The sequence below is a fragment of the Hippocampus bargibanti genome, linkage group LG01 (genome assembly GCF_051943395.1).
Source record: "Hippocampus bargibanti isolate YZ-2025 linkage group LG01, ASM5194339v1, whole genome shotgun sequence".
In the NCBI taxonomy this organism is placed as follows: domain Eukaryota; kingdom Metazoa; phylum Chordata; class Actinopteri; order Syngnathiformes; family Syngnathidae; genus Hippocampus; species Hippocampus bargibanti.
The window spans coordinates 23,867,118-23,887,789 of NC_142734.1; positions in this window are offsets into that span (position 1 = coordinate 23,867,118).

The window sequence follows — 20,672 nt, forward strand, 5'->3', positions numbered from 1 at the left end:
AATGTACTACGCTAAATATGGAATAACATAATGTTTACGAATGTGCATAAAACCACTATCATTCCCTCCTGTTGCACATTTAAACATTGGTACATACATTTCAAAACGGTTTTCATGCATGCACGTTATACTAACTGCACGGGGCACCATTCTTTATATTTTACTTTACTTTACTTTACTTTATCTTATACCATGGAGAAGGCGAAAAATCTGTCATAACTTTACTGCTGTGATATGCAACCTCTCCATTTGCGAGAGTCTTGAAGGTATATTCAATTCAATCAAAATATTGACGAAGAAAATTCCTTCTCGGCGCTCTGTTTTTTGGTTGCAGCAACCACACTCTGGCCATGGTTTACAATTCCTAGCTACAACACAGGATCCCCTTCACGCATTTGTTGATACAAAACCTTTGCGTAGTTCACCTGATAATTAGTTATCATATTCATTAGCGTTGCTCTTAAGCATGGAATAATACAACCAATGACTAAGAAAATAAGTACAATCACGAACGCGATAGGCATAAGCAGTCTAAGCAAAGTCGTATACCACGGGCATTTCATCTACTTCCAAGCTGGCATTTACAAACACTTGAAATCTGTAATCAATTGTTTCAATTCGTAGCATGTTTTTAGCCACTCCAATTTGTGGAAAAAGAGCTAACATTACCTTACTACCCGTTGTTCGGTTCTAATTCTTGTTTCTCATCTGGTTCGGTGTTCGAAGTTCTGTGATGAAAATATCAGCGAGGATGATAGATGGTGAACAAAAAGCTACTTTATTCTAGTGAAACAAAAAGGAGCACATCTCTCGTTGGAGCGAGGAGCTAAGAGCACACAAACACAAGAAGAACAAAAGCACAAAAAGAAAGAGCCCTCCCGCTCAACCTCGTTTTGAAAAGACACAGCAGCGATCTGTTGTCCAATCAGCTACGGACAAGTTTGTTGGGAGAACATTTAGACTGAAACTTGATACTTGTTAGATTCTGCTTTCACAACTATTCAACTAATAAATTTCGTAAAACCATGTAGACTAAACTAAACATGCAATAACATAATATGTGCTAAGCTAAACATGGAATAACATATGTTTACTAATCTAAGCATGAAATAACGTAATATGTTTACTAATGTGCATAAGCACTCTATCATTCCCTCCTGTTGCACATTTAAACATCAGTACATCTTCTTCTTTTCCTTTCGGCTTTTCCCCTCAGAGGTCGCCACAGCGAATCAATGTCCTCCATCTATCCCGGTTTTGTGCATCCTCTTCTCTCACACCAGCTACCTTCATGTCCTCTTTGACCACATCCATAAACCTCCTCTTCGGTCTTCCTCTCGGTCTCCTGCCGGGCAGTTCAAGGCTCAGCATCCTTCTCCCGATATAGTCACTCTCTCTCCTCTGGACATGTCCAAACCATCTCAGTCTGGCCTCTCTGACTTTCTCTCCAAAGCCTCTGAGTTGTCTCTCTAATGTACTCATTCCTGATCCTATCCAACCTGGTCACTCCCAAAGATAACCTCAACATCTTCAGCTCTGCTACCTCCAGCCCTGCTTCCTGTCTTTTCTTCAGTGGCACTGTCTCCAGTCCAAACATCATGGCTGGTCTCACCACGGTTTTATACAATTTTCCTTTCATCCTAGCTGAAACCCTTCTATCACACATCACACCTGACATTTTTCTCCAGCCGCTCCAGCCTGCCTGGACACGCTTCTTCATTTAAACATCAGTACATACATTTCCAAAATGGTTTTCATGCATGCACGTCATACTAACTGCACAGGGAACCATCTTTTTTATTTTATCTTACTTTACTTTATCTTATTTTATCTAATTTATCTAACACCATGGAGAAGGCAAAAAACCTCTGTCATACTGTCACACTTTACTGCTGTGATTTGCAACCTCTCTATTTGCAAGAGTCTTAAAGGTAAATTCAATTCAATCAATTTCTCCACTGCAAGACTAATAAAGGCAAATCCAATCCAATCCAAAATTTTGACGAGGAAAACTCCTTTCTTTTTTGTTGGAGCAACCACACTCTGGCCATGGTGTACAATTCCTAGCTACAACACAGGGTCCCCTTCACGCATTTGTTGATACAAAACATTTGCGAAATTCACCTGAGAATTAGTTATCATATTCATTAGCATTGCTCTTAAGCATAGAATAATACAACCAATGACTAAGAAAATAAATACAATCACGATCGTGATAGGGATAAACAGTCTGAGCAAAGTCGTATACCAAGGGCCCCCAGAGCACGTCGAAACTCCACGGGTGATCAAGCCGTCGATCTTCGGCCATAGCATCTCTGAGATCCCTGATAACAGACAAAGCATCAGTCATGTTTATGGAATTCGCTTCTTCGGGTATGTACGTACAAGTGTCACCCACCATAGCACAGACGCCCCCTTGTGGGGCTGTCAAAAGGGCCAAAACCATTCTATTTTGCAGCGCCATTTGTCTAATTGCTGCAATTTCGGTGTTTTGCATTTCATCTACTTCCAAGCTGGCATTTACAAACACTTGAAATCTGTAGTCAATTGTTTCAATTCGTAGCATGTTTTTAGCCACTCCAATTTGTGGAAAAAGCTAACATTACCTTACTACCCGTGCTATGGTGTTTGAATTGTTCTGGAACATCAGTTCCCCAGATCGAATCATGGGGCTTAAACGACACTCTTCTCTTCACATGATGGTGCGCTGGACGACTGGTAACAATGAAAGTATTGTCAGTTACAGTAACAGGTGCGCACAAACCGTAGGCTCGCGGAGGAATAAAAGAATATACTTTTCAACCGCATAACCACCAAAGATGTGAAGATACGGGTAAGATGGTGACATTAGTGTTTAACGGTAGCACATATAAACATCTATGCTCATCTTTAAAACCTAAGTTTTGACCCGTACCGTACATTGCAACGCATACTGGTAATCGCAACCCGCTCTCGGTCATAACCTGATTTTCAGCTTCCAAAATGGTATCTAAACTTGGAACAATCTCTCCTCTCGAAGCATTGCGAAGAACTGGAAAATGTTGATCAGGTTTATGCGAAGATATAACATACGCAGCTCGAGACATCTTATCTCCAAATACCTTTGAATGCACGCGTTGTGTCACAGAATGAGGCATATACGAGCATACGAAACAATTACTTTTCCTATTTTGTTTAGCAATTAGTGTAGCATGACAATACCACGTGTTTCATAACAACGGATTCCAGTCATGTTTTTCTCCTGCAAATGGTTGATATAATGCGTCCATGACACCTGAATTTTGGGCCTTTTTGTCAGGTGTTTCCATGTAGGCTGTCAGTTTGATGTGTGGTTTGCGCTGGAGAGGCGATGTTACGACTGGTGATTTCACAGATGACATCATGCATATAGTTACGGGAAAACCAATGTGATGTTCACGAAAATCAGGACAGAGTCTCAAGTCCATGCATCCTGCAACCTTGTGGGTTACGAAAACGAGTTGGATATCTGTCATTGTGCCAGTTCCAGTTCCCTCGAGCTATCTTGACAACAGTTCGTTTTGCTGCTTGGGCACAGCTACCTCGAACCCATTTTGTTTTGGGCTCAGAATGGACCACAACGGAATCCCAAACAGTGGTCCAAGCCTTCCCTGACTTGATACGAGCGTACCAAGACTCTTGAGGATAATTGCTTCCATTTTGTCGTGCTTCTTTCACGAGGATGCTAAGGGGAAATGAGACGATTCGTGCATCTTGTAGTGGAAAGCAGGCTACAGGATGTGCCATGCTTCGACACTTATCTGAATTTGTTTGGTGTATTAGTGGAATTTCGCAGGCTGATGGAATGCGAGGCTCTACGTGTGTCATCTGGATTGCCGCCATGAATCCGTACAGCAAGATGATGTGGACCAAACCCATAGCTATTGAGTAGTTTGGCTGTTGGGTTATTTTTTATCGTTCGCCCTTGGTTCATTGCTTCGACGGGTGTTGATGGAGATCGATGGTTAAATCATCAGGGAGCCAGGACTTGAACAGAAAGTTCATTTAATTTGGAGAGCACGGGCATTGTGGTGCGGACGGAAGAGCGAGCATGGAGAGAGAGAGAGATGAACGGGCTGCAGGAGTATTTATGCGGTGCATAGCAATGACGCGACAGGATGTGACGTACTAAAAGTGCGACATCGTGTAAAGGAAGGCAGGATATGACATACGAGGAAGTTCAAAATGTAAACAAAGATTACAGAGCGATGTTTAGAGATGTTTGTATGGCGAATTACCCTAACATCTCCCCCCTGACGAACATTTTTAACATCGGTCGAGGTGAACAGAAAAGAAAATCATAATGGAAACATTCTCAAATCAAAGTCATGTCATTTTCTAGCTACAATAGTCAAATCTTCATGGGATCCTGGATGGTGATCACCAGGATGACGAGTAGGAACAAAATCGTTTGTAGCATTTGTCGCAAGCAGGCCCAAGGGTGTGGTACAGACGACGAGCTGGTGAATGGGAAAAGGTGTGTGATCTTCGGCTCCAGTTGTGCATCGGGAATCTTCTTGACGAACGGTGTGGTGTCCTCGCGAGTCCAGACGAAGCTTGTAGCTGCTAAGACGGCCAGCAGCTCCGCAACCGGTCCATCCCACTTTGGCGTGGCCCACGTCATCTTCTTCATACCGCATCTCTGTCCTGTGGAGACTAAAAGAAGACTTGTGCCAGGTCACATGTCAAAGGGATGGTTTCATTCTGCACAGCACCCTTTCTTGGTGTTTCTTTCCCTATCAAAATCTGTCTCATCGTATAGGCTCTGCAATGTATTCTCTCACAGAAATGGCAGACATTGTTATTGTTAGATTTTAGTTGGTTAGTGTATGTTAGTTGTTAGTGAGTCTGCATTTCTGGAGGGCACCACTTTCTTGTGGGAATGATATTGCAGCTAACATCACTCAACACCAAAAGTGAAAATTTTGGCAATGATGATCTAGGCTATTGCCATTCCCCCCTGTTGAGACATGAAAAGTCTCAATTTGCCAATTGGGAACGTGTTTGCGCGGAACACGATCCCTCTTGGACATTGCACAGATCATCAATACGACCAGTCAGACCCTAGTTCGCTGACGAAGCCTCTTGGATAGGAGGCGAAACGTCCGAAACCTTCAAATTTGTACAGATGACGGCTGAAGAAACTTTCTCATTGATGGACCACTCCTGTACGACTGAGAGCTTACACAGACATCAATTTGCATAAAACTGCTTGTCAATCATTGGTCAAAAATTTGGAGTCCAAATTTTGGCATGTCTCTCAACACCTGCATGAGAACTAATTAATGTAGCGTGTACCACGGAATTTTTGTACATTGAGCACAGCTTCTTCTGCTGTTACTCCTTTTCTGGCACCCAAGCAAATCATCTCTGCAAAAAATGTGTTTTTGGTGGACATTTGCATGTCACCAAATTGTATGGGTGGAGGACAGCCTTCTACAATTTGCACAAGTTGACATGGTCGTCAACATTATGGCGATCTGTGTAAATGGTCATCTCGTACTCGCCTTTTGTCACTCAGTTGGAGGGCACCAGTTGACAGTCAGTTTCGCTTCTGCGTAGGACATCCATTCGCACAACCCAGCTTCATCTGCGGCCACCCTGGCACGGATTCCGCAGGAGTCCTCCCCTTCTGAAGGATCTCTTTCTCTCAATTCTGAAAGAAGCTGGTTAGCGTGGAAGCCCTACACAATATATCTGATTTCGCCTGAATCTCTGGCTGACATCGGTGCCCACTCAACTCATTTGCCAATTTCATTCTTACCGGCGAGAAATTCCTTTAATGTGCACTGCAGTCAATTACTCCAATGTGCACTGCATCCAATTCATAATAATAATGATAATAATTCACAATCAAATCAATCTTGACAGGTTATCCTGCACTTTTAGTCGTAACTATAAACTACTTTTGAACTGACAAATGTCATCACTGTACGCAAAGGCAGCCAGAAGATAAATTAGCATCTGCATGCTGTCTTAATAAACGTTGGATTTCCTCCATTGCATCTCCAACATTGAATACTTTCAATGCAATCAAGCCTAATTGTAACAATTCGTTGCTCGCTAGATGGTTGGATGAGAAATATGTGCAATAAAAATTGTCATGCATTACAATAAATGCCACACATTATGCTTTTGGAAAACAAAACTATTCTCAATATGGACTTTGTCATTGATCCCAAATCATCAGGTGGGTGTGCCAACTCTAGTTCTGCAGGTGCATCCCACCAGCCATTGCGGCCTCTCCTTTGTTGGGTCTCCTATGACAATTGGAGCAGAGATTAAACTTTGTTTCCAAAAACACCAAGAATGCAAATTCGGTTCGGATGATACTCCGGATGAAAATCACAGGATGGGTGGATGAAAATGGCTTGTGCACCCCACAGTGGGGCCTCAGAATTTTCTCTGGGTCTTTTAAACCCCTGTATGAAGCTCTGTGCTGACAAAAACCCTTGATAAGAGGCATCGTAAATAACTCTGGCTTGTTTCAAATGGCTTGAACAAGCTGTGTACAGAACATGGTTCAGCTCTGTTTGACAAACTAAACTCATAATTTTATAAAGTCACTCTTTGATTCTGTCATTTTATACAATTTCCATTTCATTTCGCATTTGCCTAAATCAGGATTTCAAAATGATTTGTCTTACATGGAAAAGGGCATGTAGCTTCAAAAGAGTGAATTAATCATAATCATTTATCATTGAATCTAGCAACATCTATCTTGCTGATTTCAGTTCAATTTGAGATAAACATCCTTATTTCCTCAATTGAACCGTGATAGAGGAAAAACTTGAGCAAAAACATACATGATTGTTATCTTAAGGAATGCAATGGTCTCACTGCTTAAACACCATCCCCCAGTTTTTGAGACGCAGCAGGCCAGATCCCAGCAGTCATAAATAACTCCGAAACGCAAATGGCCAATGTTCAAATCGCTCTTGAGAACAATGTGGCACAATTTCAACGCTGATAAATTTACAAATTCACTGTAGTTCGGCTTATGTCTATTCATTTGTCCGCTGTCTTCATTTATTTGCTCACTCAGTCTAATTAATTATTTAATTCAGTTTTTTTTGTTTCAAGTAGACGGCATTCATCAATAAGCTATGGAAAAAGAAACAGTGTTATGTCATTCATGAGGACATCGAGCGGAGACGAAAGTCTCCTCGCTGCATGGTTGGACAGGTCTCCCGATGAGACAGGACAGCCCACTCCATGGCACCCGGTCGAGTTCTCTTGTGATGACAAGGGCGCCTCGGTTCTGTGGAGAAGAGAGGCCTCGCGGCAGAATCAAATTCGGCAGGAAGAATGTCTTTTATACACATGTTTGTGAATGTTAACGCAGCCCTTTATTAATTTTATTTTCCTTTATTAACTTATTCGCGAATGAATCAATTTGCCGATCTCAGAATGTGGTTGTGAATTCACCCCCTTACCCCTCTCTCACGGGTCTGTCTGCATCAGTTGCTGGCAAACCACCCATTACCTCTTTTTTTTCCTCAGCGAAGTGTACACAACGCGCGTACATACACAACAATACATAAAAACACACAATGCATGCACAAAAAGACGAAAGACAAAACACGAAAAGGGAAGACAAGAACACACACACAAGGACTGCTCCCCCTAACGCCCCCCTCCTCCAGCCGACCACCCTCTGCCCCCTAGACAATGAAACTCCCTGGGAAACCCCGTAGCAATGGCTAGCATTGTTGACCATGTGCTAGTGTTGGTGAATTAAATGAAATTACGGTAATCCACAATATCGCGTCAACAAGCAGGCCTCGCCGAGGGAATGGTCCCTCGTCGCTCTTGTGGATACAAGCAGACGACCACCAAAAGCTAAGAGCTTCTGTCTCTTGTCGACTACAATTATAGCTGCAGCTATTTAAAACAAAAAACGTCCGGAGTGAAATCTCTCAATTCCCCAATTTCACTCACGGCCCTCACGCACAGTGAATTCCAAAAATTCACCTCTTGTGAATATTATAATTAGAATTATTCTGGTCTTACAGTACGGCAGCCAGGGCGCGGTAAACCAGACATCTCGATAAATATTAGGATCGATTTGTCGCGTATATATTTAATACACCTCCAGGCTCGACTCAAATGGGGACCCGCCTTGGCCCGATCATCAGAAATAGAACCCATAGTTTGAACATGGGCTATAATCGGACGATATCTTCCAATAGAGTCGCGTTAGTAGCCTCGATACGTGGATTACGCGCAAAGAAATCCTTCTGGCCACAAAGGATTCCACATTCGTTCACCCAACATAGCAGCATGCTAGCGGCACTCACCCGTGAAACTCAACCGTGTGGTCAGGTCAGAATGAAGAGGCGCTCCCATCACGCACCCCTCAAGCGCTTCGGACCCAACCGGCGCGGGTTTCTTGGCACCAGAATGTTGGGTTATTTCTTATCGTTCGCCCTTGGTTCATTGCTTCGACGGGTGTTGATAGAGATCGATGGTTAAATCATCAGGGAGCCAGGACTTGAACAGAAAGTTGATTTAATTTGGAGAGCACGGGCATTGTGGTGCGGACGGAAGAGCGAGCATGGAGAGAGAGAGAGATGAACGGGCTGCAGGAGTATTTATGCGGTGCATAGCAATGACGCGACAGGATGTGACGTACTAAAAGTGCGACATCGTGTAAAGGAAGGCAGGATATGACATACGAGGAAGTTCAAAATGTAAACAAAGATTACAGAGCGATGTTTAGAGATGTTTGTATGGCGAATTACCCTAACATTGGCTCTGTCTTTCTTCCACCTGCTCAGGATCTGGTTGGTGAACGATCTTGCAATGTCTTTGATGCACCCAGGTGGCTCTTTCGGCGATCTTGATGGCAGTTGGCATTGTGATCAGCACAGTGAATGGCCCCTCCCACTTCGGTGCAGACCAGGACTTTCTCTTAATTGCCTTGATCAGCACCTCGTCTACGAGGCGCAGCAGCCTCTGTTCCTGTGGAGCGAACAAAGAGGACTGCGGCAGTTCACATGCTGTGGACCTCTTTTTGTAGTAAACATTTCACACGGTTTTGCCAACAAAGCGCTTGGATCTGATTTATTCCTTTGCCAGGGCACACCTTCCCATAATGGGAGGATGAAAGGTCTGCAATGCAAAATCTCAAAAAGGCGTTAAGCAATTATTAGTGGGCGTTATTTTCATATATATAATTTTACCAAAAACAGACATTCGGGCCATGGTTTGCCTGTTGGCTCCATCGTTATTCTGAGTCGATTTTTTATCGTATCATTCGTTCTTTCAACTAATCCTGCACTCTGTGGATGGTATGCACAGTGATTTTTCAATGCAATTCCTAAATGTTCAAAAATTTTGGTTATCACGTCATTAAGAAATTGTGGCCCATTATCACTTCAAATTATTCTTGGTATGCCATGTTCTGGAATTATATGTTTGCATAATGCTTTGGCAACGGATAAAGCGTTCGATTTCTTTGAAGGTACAATTTCCACCCATTTGGTGAATGAATCAATTAGCACCAAACAGTATTCATAAGAACTACTTGTGCTTATTTCAATGAAATCCAAGTGGACCACTTCAAAGGGGTGTGACACCTGTGGAAATTTTCCTCTTTTTGGTCGCATATTACCTTTTGGAATATGTTTACGGCATATCAAACAACTCCGACAAAAGTTTTTTTTTTGCATATGAGTTGAAACCTTAGCTTAAATGGAATACTTTTCCTGTTATAAACACCATCCCTCCTGTTGATACATGTGACCTACCATGGCTCAACCGAGCCACCATAGGGAACATGTTTCTCGGTAAACATGATTTATTGTCTATTTTATACAGTCCATCAACTACCTTAACACCATCGGCCAGCCACAGATCTTTTTCGGATTTTGTAGCTAACGCTTGCATATCCTTCAAAACTTGTGTGGGCACTAATTCACGTGTCTCTTGATTTACTAGATTGAAAGTAGTCTGAGCAGCCTTCTTGGCGGCTGCATCTGCTCTTGCATTACCCAACCAAATCCTGTCTTTAGCCCTTGTGTGTGCTGCACATTTGCATACAGCCACACTTTTTGGAAGGAGGATAGCTTTCAATAAGCCTCTCAATAAATCTGCATGTTCAACAGCTTTTCCCTTCGATGTAGTCATTCTTCTGCGGTTCCACTGAGCTGCAAAGCAGTGAAGTGTGGAAAACGCATATTGGCTGTCTGTAAAAATCGTCACTGTTTTTTTCCTTCTGCCCATTTACACGCACGAACAATTTCTGATGCTTGCGCTGAATACGTGTTTGGTAATGAGCCATCAGCAATAATTTCAACATCGGTCACAATAGCATAGCCTACCCTGTTCGCCCCTGCATCTGACCTAGACGCTGTGCCGTCAATGTACAGGTGGATGCTGTCAGGTAAAGGTGTGTCTTTCAAGTCTGGTCGTGGTTTGCAGTTCTCATTTATTCTGTCAACGCATGAATGTGGTTCTCCGTCAACAGGTAGAGGTACAAGTGTTGCTGGGTTAATGCTATTGCACCTTTCAACGGTTATGTGTGGTTGTTCCAGCAAGGTTGTCATCATAGACAAATGTGATGGTGACAAGAAAGTCATTTCCGTGCCTGTAATCAATAAGTCAACCGAGTGCGGTACCATCAGCGTTGTGGGATGGAAAAGTACAAGTTCAGCTGACAACTGAACTGCCAACGCTGCGGCACACACTGCTCTAACACACGCTGGAAGAGCTGCAGCCACTGGATCCAGTCTTTTAGAATAGAATGCAACTGGTCTCAGCTTTTGTCCATGCTTTTGTAACACGACTGAAGTCATGTATTTGTCTTTGCAGTCAACTGTTTGAACAAAAGGTTTGTCATAGTCAGGCAAGGCCAAAACACTCGTATTGGCTATCAATTTTTTTTAATTCTGTAAAAGCTGTAATGCCCTCTTCAGTCCACTGAATAGAGTCTTTCAGTGACATTTCATCTTGGTATATACGTGTCAATAATGGTTGAGTGACTTGTGCATAATGCAGAATCCAAGTTGTGCAATAATTACACAGTCCCAAAAACGTCATATGTTTTTTCGTCGTAGGTCGGGGAACCTGCAAAATTGCCTGTTTTCTTTTGGTTGGCAACTCTCTTCCCCTTCTTGACAAAAGATCTCCTAGAAAAACAACTTATTTTTGGCAAAACTGTAACTTATCCAAAGAAGCTTTGTTACCTGTATTCGCTAAATATTTGAACAAAGCTATTGATACAGTCTTGTTCTCGTCTTCAGTCGGTGAAGCAATTAAGATGTAGTCAACGTACAAAAGAATCTGAGAAGTCTCAGGATTTTTTAAAGTCAACAATACATGAAGACATTTCTTGTGAATTTTTTTTTTTTTTTGGTGTAACGACTGAGTCTTCCCAATAGGGGACGTGTGTTCCAGTCTGCTCTTATCCTAATACATCTGGTCTTCTGTAAGCAGCTAGGGGGGGAGTGAGTGGGAGACAAGAGAGAGCAGCCGTTAGAGGAAGTGGTGGTGTGGACCCCGCGCGCAGATCCCCCGGTGAATTGGAGCTTTTCTTAAAACAAATTTCACCCATTCGCTCAAATCCCCGATTCACCAACAAATTCCTTCTGTTAACTTTCTTCCAAAAAGGCACACACCCACAGTGTTAATTCAAACACAAACAACAAGTACAAAGACACCCACTGTGTTCGTCTCCAGCCACAAGACACACTCACATACACAATGAATGCACATGCACACGCACGCATACGCTCACACACTCACATGCACACGCACACACTAACGGCTCAAATGACTCCCTCGCCCCCACTCTTTTCTTTGTTCAAGATCTTAGTGAGACAAAGAAACTATACTATTCTAGCACAAATTGAATGTATTAATTTCACAGATAATCCAGTACCAATAGCAGCTGCGTTTGAAAATAACATATAACATCTGGATCAAAATTAAAAAAGCTTTCGATTTTCCAATTCATCAACCAGCCCACGCACAAAACTGAATTCCAGGAAATCACTACCTTGTAAAGAATCTTTCACTGAAAAACTCCAAATCTACGTCGGCGTGCGGACAACCAGACGCATCCGACCTATATAAGCACCGGATCGTCGTGTGCATTAGTATGTCAATGCACAGTTCGGTACGGCTTTATGGAGACCCAACTTGGTCAGATCACCAGGAACGGACCCCTCAGAAACCGATGAAAATCCAAAATGTCGTGTTACAAACCATTAGATACATGAATTAACATGAATAGGATACCCTCTGGCCATAAAAGGATCCCACAATACATTCAAACAATGGCTGCTTGCTAGCACGTCACTCACCTAGCAAACTTCGTCGAACACAGTCGTGTAGTCAGTCAGCCAGAATGTCGGAGGGCTCTACCTCGTCACAACAAGCAGGTGCTCCCAAGAAGATTATGATCTCCTTGTCTCCTGTGAGAATTCACGGACAAGCTCCACCGAAGATGAAAAAAAAACTTCGTCCCTCATCGTCGTGGTGGCCCAGTCAAAAAGCAGGCCTCGCCGAGAAGGACCGACTGTCCTTCCGTCTCTTGCGGGGAATAGCAAGCAGAGGTCGCTGGGAGTTTCCCAAGCCCCCGTCTCTCGTCAACTGAGGCACGCAGGCGAGCACTACTCAAACGCCCCGGACTGGCTGTCTGGCACGGGTTTCGTGCACCAATTTATGTTCGGTTCTAATTCTTGTTTCTTATCTGGTTCGGTGTTCAACGAAGTTCTGTGATGAAAATATCAGTGAGTACGATAGATGGTGAACAAAAAGCTACTTTATTCTAGTGAAACAAAAAGGAGCACATCTCTTGTTGGAGCGAGGAGCTAAGAGCACATGAACACAAGAAGAACAAAAGCACAAAAAGAAACAGCCCTCCCACTCAACCTAGTTTTGAAAAGACACAGCAGCAATCTGTTGTCCAATCAGCTACGGACAAGTATTGGAAGTCACACAGCAGCGATCTGTTGTCCAATCAGCTACGGACAAGTTTGTTGGGAGAACATTTAGATTGAAACTTGATACTTCTTACATTCTGCTTTCACAACTATTCAACTAATACATTTCGTAAAACCATGTAGAATAAACTAAACATGCAATAATATATGTGCTAAACTAAACATGGAATAACATAATATGTTGACTAATCTAAGCATGAAATAACGTAATATGTTTACTAATGTGCATAAGCACTCTATCACCCGTTCTATGGTGTTTCAATTGTTCTGGAACATCAGTTCCCCAGATCGAATCATGGGGCTTAAATGATACTCTTCTTTTCACATGATGGTGCACTGGATGACTGGTAACGATGAAAGTATTGTCAGTTACCGTAACAGGTGCGCACAAACCGTAGGCTCGCGGAGGAATAAAAGAATATACTTTCCAACCACATAACCACCAAAGATGTGAAGATACGGGTAAAACGATGACCGTAGTGTTTAACGGTAGCACATATAAACATCTATCCTCTTCTATAAAACCTAAGTTTTGACCCGTACCGTACATTGCAACGCATACTGGTAATCGCAACCCGCTCTCGGTCGAAACCTGATTTTCAGTTTCCAAAATGGTATCTAAACCTGGAACATTCTCTCCTCTCGTAGCATTGCGAAGAACCGGAAAATGTTGATCAGGTTTATGCGAAGACATATATGCAGCTCGAGCCGAATGCACGCATTGTTGTGTCACAGAATAAGGCATATAAGAGCATACAAAACAATTACTTTTCCTATTTTGTTTAGCAATTAGTGTAGCATAACGATACCACGTGTTTGATAACAACGGATTCCAGTCATGTTTTTCTCCTGCAAATGGTTGATATAATGCATCCATTACACCTGAATTTTGGGCCTTTTTGTCAGGTGTTTCCATATAGACTGTCAGTTTCATGTGTGGTTTACGCTGGAGAGGCGATGTTACGACTGGTGATGTCACAGATGACATCATGCATATAGTTACGGGAAAACCAATGCGATGTTCGCGAAAATCAGGACAGTCTCAACTCCATGCATCCTGCAACCTTGTGGGTTACGATAACAAGTTGGATATCTGTCATTGTGCCAGTTCCAGTTCCTAACCAGTTCCCTCAAGCTATCTTGACGACAGTTCGTTTTGCTTCTTGGGCACAGCTACCTCGAACCCATTTTGTTTTGGGCTCAGAATGGACCACAACGGAAACCCAACCAGTGGTCCAAGCCTTCCCTAACTTGATACGAGCATACCAAGAACCATGAGGATAATCACTTCCATTTTGTCATGCTTCATTCACGAGGATGCTAAGGGGAAATGATACTATTCCTGCATCTTGTAGTGGCAAGCAAGCTACAGGATGTGCCATGCTTGGACACTTATCTGACTTTGTTGGGTGTAATAGTGGAATTTCGTAGGCTGATGGAATGGGGTGCTCTACGTGTGTCATCTGGATTGCCCCTACGAATCAGTACATTAAGATGATGTGGACCCATTTGTTCTTTCAACTAATCAAGCACTGTGGATGATATGCACAGTGGTTCATTAATATAATACCTAAATCGGGGGTCGGCAACCCGCGGCTCTAGAGCCGCATGCGGCTCTTTAGCGCTCCCTAGTGGCTCCCTGGAGCTTTTTCAAAAATGTTTGAAAATGGAAAAAGATGGGGGGGGAATATATTTTTTGTTTTAATATGGTTTCTGTAGGAAGACAAACATGACACAAACATTCTTAATGTTTTCCAATGCTGTAAAAATGTGTAGAATAAATATTACATTTAAACATTTCTGTCAACGAAGATTTGCGTCATAGTCTGCGACACACGATTCTTGGACCGAATCATTTGCATTCATTGCCAATGCGGAAGGATTGCCTGAATGTTTGCTCTGTAGCGAGAAGTTGTCAAATAACAAAAAGGGTAATGTGGAAAGACAAAAGAGAAGAGGATGCTGCTGCGTTTTACCCTTGCACTGACTTGCTTGGAATTTGCACAGAAATCAAACTTAAACTGTATTAATTTGATTTTATATACTATACCTTTTCAAAAGGCTGCTGTTTTATTTTTATAAATGCAGGCTGCGTTTTCTTGCACTCTGTTGCCCAGATAAGGGGCATGTTATGCACGTTCCATTTTGTTGTCAAAATAAAAAACACATCAAAAATCAGATTTCTTTATTGCATTTCTTTAATTTCATCAAAGGAATAAAACATAATTCATTAATATTGTAATGCTGTGTACTTTTAAAACTAGGTTAAACTCAAGGTGGCATTGTACATCAGAGTAGTCACGTGGTGCGTCATTCTCTACAGGTTGCGCTGCAGGGAAAATAAACATTTAATCATGAAGGCTCATTAAGTATTTGTAGCCAACTTACTCATTTGGATAGTAGGCTAACATAGCTAATATAGATACATACAGCATGTGTTGCCTTCATTATAAGGCTTATATAAGGCTTTTAATTTTTTGAGGCTCCAGACATTTGTTTTTTGTTTTTTTTGGTCCAACATGGCTCTTTCAACATTTTGGGTTGCCGACCCCTGACCTAAATGTTCGGAAATTTTGGTTATTACGTCATTAACAAAATGTGGCCCATTATCACTCCAAATTATTCTTGGTATGCCATGTTCTGGAATATGTTTGCATAATGCTTTTAGCAACGGATAATGTGTCGGATTTCTTTGAAGGCACAATTTCCACCCATTTTGTGAATGAATCAATTAGCACCAAACAGTATTTATAAGAACTACTTGTGCTTAGTTCAATTAAATCCATGTCAACCAAATTGAATGTATTAATTTCACAGAGAATCCACAATCGAATGCAGCTGCTTTTGAAAATAACATGTCTGGATCAAAATAAAAAAATCTTTCAATTTTCCAATTTTACCACCAGCCCTCGCACAGAACTGAATTCCAGGAAATCACCACCTTGTGAAGAATTGTTCACTGGAAAACTCTGAATCTAAGTCGGCGTGTGGTAACTAGACATATCTCGATCCGTACATTAGCATTGATGAGTCGCACGAATTATTCCGTCAAAGCACATTGGGTCCGGCTTTATGGAGACCCGCCGTCGTCGTCAGAATCACCAGAAACAGACCCAGAATCAGAACCGGATCAGAATCAGATGATAACATCCACAAATTCGTGTTACAAACCCCCAGATACGTGTATTAACATGAATAGGATACCCTCTGGCCATAAAAGGATCCCACAATACATTCAAACAATGGCTGCTTGCGAGCGCGAAACTCACTGGGAACTCCGTCGAACACAGCCGTGTAGTCAGTCAGAATGACGAGGAGCTCCACCACGCCAGTACGAGTAGGTGCCACCAAGAAGATGAGAATCATCTTGTCTCCCCTGAGAACACACGGACAGGCTCCGCCGAAGATAAAGACTCTTTGTCTCTGATAGCCAGCCACCTGCCGGGAACCCCCCCTCTCCGGGACCGACCGTTTGGCACGGGTTTTCGGCACCAATTTATGTTCGGTTCTAATTCCTGTTTCTCATCTGGTTCGGAGTTCAACGAAGTTTTGTGATGAAATACCTACAGAGACGATGGATGGTGAACAGAAAAAACTACTTTATTCTCGTAAAACAAAAGGAGCGCATCTCTCGTCGGAGCGGGGAGCCAAGAACACAAAGCCCGCCCGCTCAACCTAGTTTTAAAAGTACACAGCAGCGATCTGTCGTCCATTCAGCTACGGACAAGAATTGGAAGTCACACAGCAGCAATCTGTTGTTCAATCAGCTACGGACAAGTATTGAGAGAACATTAGACTGAAAGTTGATACTTGTTACATTCTGCTTTCGCAACTATTCAACTAATAAGCTTCATAATTCCATGTAGTCTAAATTAAACATGCAATAACATAATATGTACTGATCTAAACATGAAATAACATAAAATGTACTAAGCTAAATATGGAATAACATAATGTTTACGAATGTGCATAAAACACTCTATCAACACCCTTAGCCGCACGTAGCAATGGTCGATTTAGCGTACATGGACACCAAGTCAAACAAACGCACACCTCGTTGGTGATTTTAGATGATCTCTTTCTTCTGCTCGACCGTCATATTCTTTTGTATCCTTTTAGGCTTAACACTAGCCTGTGGTGGGGTCTTTTTCTGTCCTGTAACAGCAAAAGTACACCACTCGATAGCCAACCACATCTGCACTCAAAGAAAGTGGGTGTGGAAAACTAGTCCACCAGCCACCGTGGCATTGTTTGACCGTGTGGTTTGGTGTTCATCCGCCGAAAACTAGTCCGCCAGCCACCATGGCGCCGTGTGGTTTGGTTCGTCCGGCGAAAACTAGTTCGTCAGCCCAGACTATATGCTCGCCAATTTAATGTTCGTGAGTCGAAAAGTTCGTGAACTAAAGCGTTTGTAAGCTGAAGTATAACTGTACCTGTATACCTGAATACTGAACTTGAGTGTTTTTAGCAAGGTTTCTATGGAAAATGCATCAATTTTCTCAAGCACTCATCCCATCCCTTACAATACAGTACAATACAATACAATACATCCTGATTTATATGGTGCTTTCATAAGAGCTGAAGTGCTGAATGAAACCGTGCCCTATTATAGGATATATTTTTTCTGTGGGTGAGAAGCGGCAGCCAGACGTGCCAGCGTTCACTCAACCCGGAAGTACCTTAAATAGATCGTAAGCTAGCTAGTTAGCTAATAGAGAGGTAGCTGGATAGGTATCCAGCCAGCTAGACTGCTCATAGATAGCTAATCGATAGCTAATAGATAACTAACAGATAGCAAATAGAGAGCTATGTAGGTAGCTCGGCTCATAATTTATGATGTAACAGGAACCCTAACCATGAATTGTTTTCAAAGTTTACTTTTTCATGCTTGAGTGCCGATAATGTGCTGGACATGGCCTCTGGCAATGTTTTTTCCCTTCCACAAGGGCGCAGCATTTCCCTTTTTTCCATGTTCGCGTTTTGTTCCAGCTTCAGCTGTTGTTAACGTGTTATATCAACCAATATGTATGTATTACTTTGTATATTGTACAGCTGCCCTCATTTCAAGCTTATATAACTCCAGAGCCATATCATTTAGGAATTAACTTTTTTTGTGATGAAAGAAGACAGTCTAAGGTTTCTAATGCTGGATTGGATTGGATGTACCTTTATTCGTCTCTCAGTGGAGACGTTGACATTACACAGCAGCGAAGTTATGAAAGGAAGAGGAAAGTGTCACATCAAAACCAGTAGTCAAGACAGTTAAAACATGGACAGATGAAGCAAAGTTATCGCTACAAGAATGCTTAGACTGCACTGATTGGAGCGTCTTTGAAAGTTCAACGGGCACATTGGATGAATACACAGACACTGTAACATCATACATCAGTTTCTGTGAGGACATGTGTGTACCAACAAAGTCCTTCCGCTCATTCAACAACAACAAGCCATGGTTCACTCCCAAACTCAGGCAGCTTAGGAAAGAGAAAGAATCCGCATTTAAAAGCGGCGATCGAGCAGTTTACAAACTCGCCTGAAACAGGCTGACGAAGGATATTAACATCGCAAAGAAAAGTAATGCGGAGAGGCTTAACAAACAGTTCTCCGCTAACGACTCTGCATCGGTGTGGAATGGCCTGAAAGCAATAACAAATTATCATTTACCTTCCCCCCAAGCAGTGTACAACAATGGTATGGCTGATGAGTTAAATACATACTTTTGCCGATTTGAAAAGGACACCCCCATTTCCCCGGTCTGCCCACCATTACCAGAAACTACCGTATCTCCGCCCTCTGCCCTACAGATCCACGAACTGGACGTTAGACGGCTCTTCAAGCAGCAGAAGATCAAGAAAGCTGCAGGACCTGACTGAGTGTCCCCCTCCTGCCTGAGAGTCTGCGCTGACCAGCTGGCTCCGGTCTTCACACAAATGTTCAACAGATCCCTGGAGCAGTGTGAAGTCCCATCCTGCTTCAAACAGTCTACTATCGTCCCAGTTCCAAAGAAACCAGCACCCTCGGGATTGAACGACTATAGACCTGTCGCTCTGACGTCTGTGGTCATGAAGTCCTTTGAACGCCTCGTGCTGAACCACCTAAAGAACATCACCGGACCTCTGCTAGATCCTCTTCAGTTTGCCGACCGGGCAAGGATGCAGTCAACATCGGACTGCACCACATCCTCCACCACCTTGACAACACAGGAACCTACGCAAGGATCCTGTTTGTGGACTACAGCTCTGCGTTCAATACCATCATCCCAGAACTCCTCATCCCCAAACTTCTCCAGCTTGGTGTGTCCCCCACGATCTGCCAGTGGACCCTCAGCTTCCTGACAGGACGGACACAACAGGTCAGACTGGGAAATATATCAACCTCAACACGAACCACGAGCACTGGAGCCCCGCAGGGATGTCCTCTCTCCATTGCTCTTCTCTCTCTACACGAACGACTGCACCTCAACGCACCCAGCTGTCAAATTCATAAAGTTCGCAGACGACACCACGGTCATCGGTCTCATCAAAGACGGCGACGAGTCTGCGTACCGACAACAAGTGGAGCAGCTGGAGCTCTGGTGCAGCCGTCACAACCTGGAGCTGAACGCGCTCAAGACAGTTGAGATGATCGTGGACTTCAGGAAACATCCATCACCACAGCTACCCCTCACACTATCCAACTGCCTGGTGTCAACCGTTGAGACCTTCAAGTTCCTGGGAATCACAGTCTCCCAGGACATGAAGTGGGAGGTCAACATCAACTCTATCCTGAAAAAGGCCCAACAGAGAATGTACTTCCTGAGGCTGCTAAAGAAGCATGGCCTGCCACAGAAGGTGCTGCAACATTTCTACACGGCTGTCATCGAATCCATCCTGTGTTCTTCCATCACCGTTTGGTTTGGGGCCGCCACAAAAATGGACAAAATCCGACTTCAACGGTCAGTTAGGACGGCGGAAAAAATCATTGGCACCGCCCGACCCACTCTCGAGGACTTGCACACTGCAAGAATCCAAACTAGGGCGCGGAAAATCCTACTGGACCCTCCGCACCCTGCCCACCACCTTTTCCAGCTACTCCCCTCAGGCAGGAGCTACCGATCCATGCGCACCAAATCCAGCAGACATTTAAACAGCTTCTTCCCCCAAGCCATTAACTCTTTGAACTCTTTGAACTCTTTCAACAGTAGCCAAAATGGAACTGTATAGTGCCACTTAGCAGTTTTTTTTGACGACGATACTAGTGCAGCGTGTTCTACCGGAAACAAATTCCTTGTGTGTTCTACATACTTGGCAATAAAGATGATTCTGATTCTGATTCTGATTCTGATTCTGATCTCGTCGCCGCCCGGGGCGCGCCCCGCCCCTCCTGTCACCTCCTCCGCTGCTCCATGGAGACGGCCCCTCCCATCATCACCCACCTGGGTTCCCACAGCTGGTTGTCATTCCCTTGATTGTGCCTTCTGACTATATTTACCGATCGCGCAATACCGTCTGTGTCGGAGTATTCTGAAAGCCACCATTACTACTTCCATGCCGTCAGGTCTGCCGTCACCGATCTCTTACTTACCTCTCCCTGCTGTTATTTTTGCATGCGTGCCTCAGTAAAGACTTTTTGTTCACGAGTATCTGTCTCGCCGTGTATTTTGGATCCAACCTCCCCGCTTTCCTTTCGTCACTCGAGCCCTGCCCTCAAGCCTCGAGTGCCGTG